This window comes from Solanum tuberosum, unplaced genomic scaffold (assembly GCF_000226075.1).
Source record: "Solanum tuberosum cultivar DM 1-3 516 R44 unplaced genomic scaffold, SolTub_3.0 scf00097, whole genome shotgun sequence".
Classification (NCBI taxonomy): Eukaryota; Viridiplantae; Streptophyta; class Magnoliopsida; order Solanales; family Solanaceae; genus Solanum; species Solanum tuberosum.
In genome coordinates, this window is record NW_006239022.1 from 268,143 (window position 1) to 276,808 (window position 8,666).

The following is an 8,666-nucleotide window of genomic DNA, read 5'->3' on the forward strand; positions in this document are numbered from 1 at the left end:
GGTAATGATTCCTCAAATCTTTACAATGCTTCAAATCAACTTAATTCAAAAACCCAAATGAAAATTCCTCAAAACAAGTCTCAAAAGCTCTAAGTTCTACGATGGAAAACTCAGGAAAACTTCAAAAACTCAGAGAAAAAGTCAAAACTCTCCGAACTCTCTTTCCTCTTTTTCAAATTTCAATTTACAGTTTCACAAATTTTTGTCTTCAGGAAAGTTAGGCGAAGTTAGTCGAGCATCGCCTACCAAGTCGGCGATGCACCCTTTGCTCTTGTCCATCACGTTTTTGCCTTGACTTTTTATCCTCAGGGTTCTGTGATATTAGGCGATCCGGATCGAGGTCGCCGATCCATTCGGCGGTCCGCCGACTGTCCATTTCCTTCGCCAAGTAGGTTCTTCTCCAGGGGTGGCATGCTGGAACTTTATGCGAGCTAAAGATCCACTCGGTGACCACCAGGATTGCTTTCCTTCAACTTCTTCAACTTTTTTCGCTCCTTTTTTCCCGGTAATTTCCTTGCCTTGCTCCTTAGCCTTCGTTGCTGCAAATAAACATTTTAACATCAGTTCGGAGAATAAATTTGGCATTTCAGGACAATAAACTATCAAAACAAAGCCCTAAATGAGTTGAAATCTCAGACTCATCAACGAACACATGTCGTTAAATTGTAGTACCAATTATTTGGCAAAAATAAATTATTCACTTTTCCAAAAGGCATTACAATAACTTATGAAAACATATGATGCTTACGGTACCACTGCAGCCACCAATATATTCATTAATCACCGGCTAATCTACAACTATTGTTCCTTAATTGCTTTTATTACCCTTTTATATAAGCCAACAAGGGCTGGACTATCACAGCATTAAATAATTGTACATAATGTTATTGAAATCGTACTATAAAATTGGATAAATACAGACTTGCCCGTCTCCTACAAACACACGTCTGTACTATTGTTGAACACATATATTTTTCTCATAAAACACGTGTACTGTATTTTACCATCCGAGGCAAAGCCCTCTCTTCAGTGGCAATTTTAAGAGGATTAATTCAACAATTCTCTTCACCTTCTTGGGGTTTCTCTCGGCTGCAACAGCGATGTCTCTCCTTGGTTTTTACAGGGTTTTTTTTTCTTTTATCTTCTCAGCTTCCATCCCTTTTGCTCCCATGGTGACTCAAATTCGCAACATTCGGGTTAGAAGTGAGGTGCTTACCATCCGAGCAACTCCCTCTCGTCAGTTTTCACAGATTTGATTTTTCTTTATCTTTATTTTTTTTCTTTTGGTGTTGAAATTTTGTCCCAATAGATATGTGCTAACTTAAAAGAAAATGATGAATTGAAAATTTCAAATTTCAAATTTGTTGATTATATATAAAGAGGTACCATTTCAACAATTACTACATTCAAATTAATGGTTGCTCAATGTGCAGAATCTTTAGCCAACTGGAGATGGCTAATTTCTTAGAGATTCATAGAGTTTTTGGCACAAAATCTTGCAAATTCTAAGACTCTCTTTTGAGTTTTCCATAGAAAAACAGCTCAACCCTATCTCATTTGGTGTTTTCAAGATGAAACTCCAAAATTACATTATCTATTTTCTTTTGATTTTTAGTACTGGTAAATTACCACTACAGAAAACATGCAAAAATTAGAAAGGGAACACGATTTTTATGTTTCTTATACTCTCCTGCTATCTGCCTTTTTAAGTTTAGAATTTACATTCTTAACTACTTTAGTTTGAAGCTTCCTGGGCAAAATTTATTGATGACTCAAATAGTTTGGCTCCTAAATTGATCTGCATCTTGCTCTACTCTTTGACAAACTACTTGATTACTTTTAATCTTTAGATGTGCTAGAGGAGTGAGTCCGTACGTTTTCCTGAGACTTATCTTTTCATTCTTTTCATTCAGTTTTCACGTGTGTTGTTCGGACTCTTCAAAAATATCAATGGTTGCATGTCAAATTCTCTAAAAGTAGTGTATATTTGAAGAATTCAACACGAATGTGGCATTGAAAGTGAAGTGTCTGTGCAACTGAGATTTCTGCAGAGGTGTTGTTAGCACTCCTTATAGGAAACACTCCTTTGCTTGGAGTATGAAGTTTTGTAGGATTCTAATTCATAATTTCTCAGGAATATGTAATTCTCAATGGATTATCTGCTTGTGTCTTTGAAATCTCTTCTTCTTTCTAATTTTCTTTTGTTTTGTAAATAGGTGCAATTTGAACCGACTTTTCTCATCTCTGGGAGTAGGAAAATTGGAGTACTACATGGTCTCCGATTCGTAACTTCACAGTCACTCATCAAATTTATTTTTGGGAATTGTTAAAGAAAAAGTTACGTGTGAATGGGTGTAAAATTAGCTGACGAGGCTATAACAAGGCATGTTGAGATGGTTTAGAAAGCATTTCAAGTAAGTTTTTCTCAATATGAAGTCACTAAAAACTGCCTGTAAACCCCCTCTTACTTTCGAGTCCCTCTATGTTTCACTTCGCCTGAGATTCTTTTTTCATAGTAGCAACAACTCTTTAGATCTACCAAAAAATGGCGGACAGAGAGACGTTTGCTTTCCAGGCTGAGGTTAATCAGCTTCTCAGTCTTATTATCAACACTTTCTACAACTACATGGAGGTCTTCTCGGTGAACTCATAAGCAATTCTTCCGATGTAAGTCTCAAGAGAGATTTTTCTGTATTCTCTGTGTATTTTTTAACGTCATCATCTTAGATACTGTAGTTTAACGCTTTTTGTGATTTTGAAATTTGATTATTTTAGAAAAATCTTAATTTTTTTTATTGTCTTCGTAGATATCTTTATGTGATCTTCTAGAGTACTGTGGTGTCATCGATCTATGCGATTTTGCAATTTGATTATTTAGAGCAATCTGAGGATTTTTATTGTATTTGTGGATAGCTTAACTTGATCGTCTAGGATATTGTATAGCCATCACTCTTCGTGGTTTTGTAATTTGATTATTATAGAGCAGCATGTGTTTTTTTGGGTTGTTTATATGTGTTGTCTTCGTGGATAGCTTAACGTGGTCTTTTAGGATACTATAGTGCCGTCGCTCTCTATAATTTTGATATTTGATTATTTTATAGCGCAAAGGAGTTTCTATTTGAAGGTTTTTTTTATCTTTATTGTCTTCGTGGATGGCTTAAACTGATCTTTTCTAGGATACTGTACGTAGTGTTATGGCTCTCTGTGATTTTTGAAATGTGATTATTTTAGAGCAGTATGAGTTTTTTTTGAGGTTTTTTATCTGTATATTATATTCGTGGACAGCTTGATGTCATCGTCTGGGTTACTGTGATTTCATTGACCCTTGAAATTTTGAAATTTGATTATTTTAGAGCAACTATGTGACAGTTCATATATCAGCCAGATATCATCTTCAAACTTAGCTGATAGAAGTGAGCTTGGTTTATGGTTTATGTCTTCTTGGTCTCTACTCTGAACATAGATATTATCTATAGCTTCAATAGACTAATTAGAAGTCAGTGGCTTGAGAAGTAAATCCTCCTTGAAGGACTGGCTATCTTTCCCATTCTTACAAGAGCCAAGATCAGCTTAGCTTGAAAACAGCTACAAGTAACAGACTGTTGGAAAAATCCACGATGAATATATTCAGCATCCATAAGATGACATGAGGGTGTCAATCAACAAAGAGGAGCAGAATAATCAATAAACCAAGATTTCTGTTCAATTCAGAGAAATTTTGTTTCAATCAGGCAACACTCTTAAGTACCTTCTTTTATTTCTTCATAACGGTTGCACTCTAATAAGTACCTAATCTCAAAGCAAGTAAGAATACCAAATAGCCATTTCTATATAAAATCCATGATACCAATCAAAAGTTCTCTTTTCGTAGGCCTTTTGCTTTCTATAAATGTAGTTGACATATACTTGAATATAATACAACATTTTAGTGCTACCACAATGAGATGCCGACAGAAATGGAAACAAGTTAGATGAATGTTGTACCAGAATTTTGTGAAGGAACAACCACAAGAAGTGTAATGTAATCTCCAGGTTGAACAACATGAGTCAGAGCCCACACAACAGCATTCTTAGGTACCTCTTTTGATGCCTTAATAGCCACCATAAATTTCTCAGCAACATCACAACTACTTTTACCCTCATGCTCCCCTTTCTTGACCTCCTTACTAATTACACAGAATAGTTTTCACACCTTTCTTTAAACTTTCAAGAAAATCAATACCACAGAACACTCATGTTTGCTTAACACAACAAGAAGATTTTCAAGAATAAAACTTTATATGCATTATTGTGCTGTTTGACCCACCATATACAACTGAAATTGGCACTATTCTATAACAGTATATGCTGGTAAAAAAGATACAACTGATGAGACCCTTTTTAACAACTAATAAGCCTAAGTGAATTTCTCAAGAAACTAAAGGTACAAAAGAAAAAGGAGTAATCTTTGTCCTTTATAAGAAAAGTACTATGTGATTATATGACATGAGAGGAGAAATCTGTGCAAAAAGATTCCAAATTCAGCTGCAAAAGACTTCTTTTTTTGGAGACTCTATGACTTCGAAATATGAGTAATTTAGAGCATTTATATCATATCACACAGTTTATATATCAAGCAATATTTGCATGTTTTGATGTCCATTTGAAAGCACCTGATTCGATGTTCTTAATTCGAAAAAATGGATCATTCAATGTTCTGCTTTGTCGTCATAATATTTAGCTGATAAGAGTGAGTTCTATATAGTTTTATATTTACCCTATTTTTGCTTAGATTAGGTAGTGCGGAAACTTGCTCGGTTTGTGTCTTTTAAAGCTCTAGAGTGGACAACAGTTCACTTTTTGCAATATATGTAGTAGTTGTTTCGTTTAGTGCATTGACACTGAGAGAAACTCAGTTAATGATTACTTCGCAGAAAACGAATTAAAGACGGCAAGCTTAATTGCAAAAGTATTAGAAGATATGAGCTTTCCTTGGATAGAGTAGATAAACAATTTCTATTTTAAAATGCATTCTGCTTCAGCACTACTGCCAATCTATAACATGATTATCATTTTTTTGCTTTCAGGTACTATGGAGATAGGCAACACTTCTTTGCTGAAGAATATGTAATTCTCAATGGGTTATCTGCTTATGTCCTTGAAATCTTTTCTTCTTTATAATTCTTTTTTGTACTGAAAACAAGTGCAACTTGAACCAATTTACTTTGTCTCGGTGAGTAGAAAAATGGGAGTATTTACATGGTGTCCACCTTGTGACATTACAATACTCATCAAATTTTACTTTTCAAAATTGGTAAAGAGAGATACATGTTAATGGGTGTGAAATTAGCTGGCGAGGCTAATTAAGAAATGTTGGAATGGTTCGGAAAGCATTTCAAGTAAGTTGCTCTCAATGTGATTATCTTTTGCGCTGCTTTGAATAGATATTGAATGTAAATGTTATTGTAGCATGCATTTGGTATTAATAATTTATAGCACTTGCTTTTAACAGATTTTTCACGCCTTTCATAGATCCTTACATAGTTGTGTTCGCGCAAAATCAGCTTGATCACAAATAATAGTTCTTTGACCATGATGGTTAGTAATACAATGCTTTACACTTTATAAGACAATTGTGCTTGCATAAAGAAAAAGTTGGAAGGAGTTATAATTTAACTGCAACATAACAAATTGAATTATAAAAAATCATTGACCCAATGAAAGGAACAATGGGGAAAAGTTTACAGAGTCGACAAAGCAATTGTAGATAAATTAAAAACTCGGTGGAAATCAATAATTTATTTCTGCTTCATGTATGAACATGAGGTATTGTCATACGTGGAATATTGAACCGGAAGTGTTAGAGATTTTCTATCTCAAGATATATGAAGTACTACCATGTTGCTATAAATCTGCTAAAATAATTTTCGGTTTTTGGGACCAAATCTGAAATCAATGTTTGTTAGGTAATGTTACTTATTTTTTCTTTATTTTGTGGATCAACAACTTCAATCTTATTACATTGTAATAACTTAACTAGAGTTTTTTCTTTTAAAAGACATACATGTGACGGTGCGTGCTTATATTTGGTAATTCACTGGGTTTTTCGTTTGTGCATTTTTCTGACATTTGTAATTGACTTGATCTTCTTTTTGCAGATTTTACTTGAATCATTCTTCTCATAAGAATGAGTTGGATTGTGCTCATGACATATAATCATATGAAGAGCTAGGGTGACTTATGGATGGTATAAATATTGCAAACTTGAACTTTCCGAACTATGGATAAGATAGGCTATAATAGGCAACTCAATTGTATATCTCTTAAGACTTCTTTCTACGTAAAGAAATTCTCTGTTCCATTCAATTAGAATTGCCACTACAAGAATGATTGATGTAAACAAGCACAAGAATTGTTTTGCTAATGTTACTTTAACCAAGGTAGGCATTATGTTTAGTTTGTTTGTACTGTTGTATTGTTACAATGAAAAAAAATCGAAACCATACATATTGGGCCCGTGCTGAGCATGGGCTATGCCCTTCTAGTTTTAATATACACTAGCAAGCATATTAAAGAACAATGGGTTGAATAATAAAAACCCGCTCCAGCAGATTCCAAACAAGTTTCACATAAACTAAAATTATAACACCCACTTTGAAAATTGTGAAGTTGCCGCTACAAACCACGAAAGATTCATTGATCAACTTATATTGGTAATCAAACAGTTTTTTAAAAAAAAATTCTTGAATTTTGAAGCCTAGAAATTGGTTTTAAGACGGACATCACTTACAAAGAAAATTATAATTTATGCCCATCTAATATTTTCCTTATAAAAAAACTAAACAGTGGATTCGGAAAAAAAAATAGCGGCTCCACACTAATGCTCTAAATTGCATCAAACATTCGTAATGTAATTATGAGTCTTATATGTAATCAAACATACATATCATCTGTGTTATCAATTTAGATGCAAGCAAGGCTCTTGATGTCAATTGTTGAAAAATTATATGCACAACATAAGCATATTAAAATCATATTGTTTGCATGAATAATAGAAAATCAATAATGTTTATGCTAAAACACATATAATCATGCTAGAACACATAAACTTGCTTAAATGTAATTAAAAAATGACCTCTTGAAGCTTGAGCTACCTTCAAGCGACTTCACAAGTTGGACATCAATTTTGCGGTCTTCTACAGTGATCCCAAGATCATATATGAATTCTCTTAATACTTGGATGAGCAAGTATCATATAGAAAACTTTTTCTTTTAGATTAGAAGAAACCCTTCTTATAGAAATTTCTTTCCACTCCAATAACGAGAAGAAAAATACACGTTATTTTCAAGAACAAGAAAGTCACGTTCTTTTTCCTTTTTTCCCTAGAATGAGGATTTTGAGTTCTAGTCTAGTTAAATATGGGCAATATAGGGACCATAAAATTTATTACTGAGGCTTCCTATTATTGAAATAATTCCAACTAATCAATTTGAATTATTCTTACCATAATAATTTAAAATCATTCCACTAGAAATTCGTAATTGCACTCCTCTATTTACATTTCGAAATTCCTCATTAAACACTTATGTAATCCCCCATGTTAAGATTACAAATACTAATCAATAAATTAAATTATTGGCGAAGTTCTTTCAATGATTAATTTCCTTTAGAGTACTACTTAACTTATTTCATGTGTCGGATTTATAAATCCACTTGCAATGTTTGAGACCATGAAAACTTATAAGCTTCTCAAAAAGGCATAGCTTCAATCTCTATCAAGACATGGATACCATCAACTAACTTATTATTTCACCAATAAATATTATTTATCATCTAATCTATAAGGTATATTGACCCATCTCAAAATCTGAGCTTTTAATAAATCAAAACAATAATTAATATATACAAATCATAATGGTTTATCAGGATTAAGAATGTAAGTACATTTGATAATTTAGAGAATACGTTTTTGTCTGTCAGTCTAAAGCAACTATCTCTACTCGGTCTCGTTCAATACATACAAATGCACTAGCACAAAAAGTTTGAACTATACCATTTCCGTAATCAAGAAAAATTAAATATAATGTTGTGCTACAATCGTACCGATGGCTTGTCCAATTCCCATCCTAGATTTTGAACAAAAAACTTTATGCTTATAAGAACCGATGATTTAATCCTCTCTGCATAAGCTAAAACTATATACACTAAATCATCTACTATATAAATAAACAGACACCATAAGCAAATAAATGATTTATTAAAACTGAATAATTAATTATTCTATAATAAATGCTATATTTAAACATATGATTAATAGTATATATCCCAACAATAGATTTATTTATATGTATGACCATCCAATTATCATTATTATCCCAACATCTCAATGAGTGTTGATGTGATTTATGAAAAATCGATTTGTCGAAAATAAACTTGTTATTTTAACATTTCAATATTATGGGTAGTTATCTTAAATTCTCTCAATTAGCTTTAAAACATAGCAATAATACATCAATATGCGTCTAGTAAGATGGTGAAATGCCAACTCAACAAACCCCTAAGCCTGAACTTTTGCTTATCCACAAGAAAAACATTAACATATGATTGAAACCCAACCACACACAAAATAGAATATACATAGTTACACATTGAGACTTAAAAACATAAAAATAAAAATAAAATAAAA

At 32.8% G+C, this 8,666-nt stretch overlaps 1 long non-coding RNA gene across 2 annotated transcripts; it reads left to right on the forward strand.

Moving 5' to 3' along the window:
* Positions 1-962: 962 nt before the first annotated feature.
* LOC102592905 (uncharacterized) lies at positions 963-6,419 on the forward strand. 2 transcript variants are annotated; one of them, XR_367361.2, is made up of 5 exons: positions 963-2,140; positions 2,217-2,414; positions 2,517-2,667; positions 5,067-5,378; positions 6,138-6,419. It is a non-coding gene; the product is annotated as an uncharacterized lncRNA (long non-coding RNA). The 2 variants fall into 2 exon arrangements; XR_001473515.1 differs by having other exon boundaries at positions 963-2,053.
* The last annotated feature ends 2,247 nt before the right edge of the window (positions 6,420-8,666 follow it).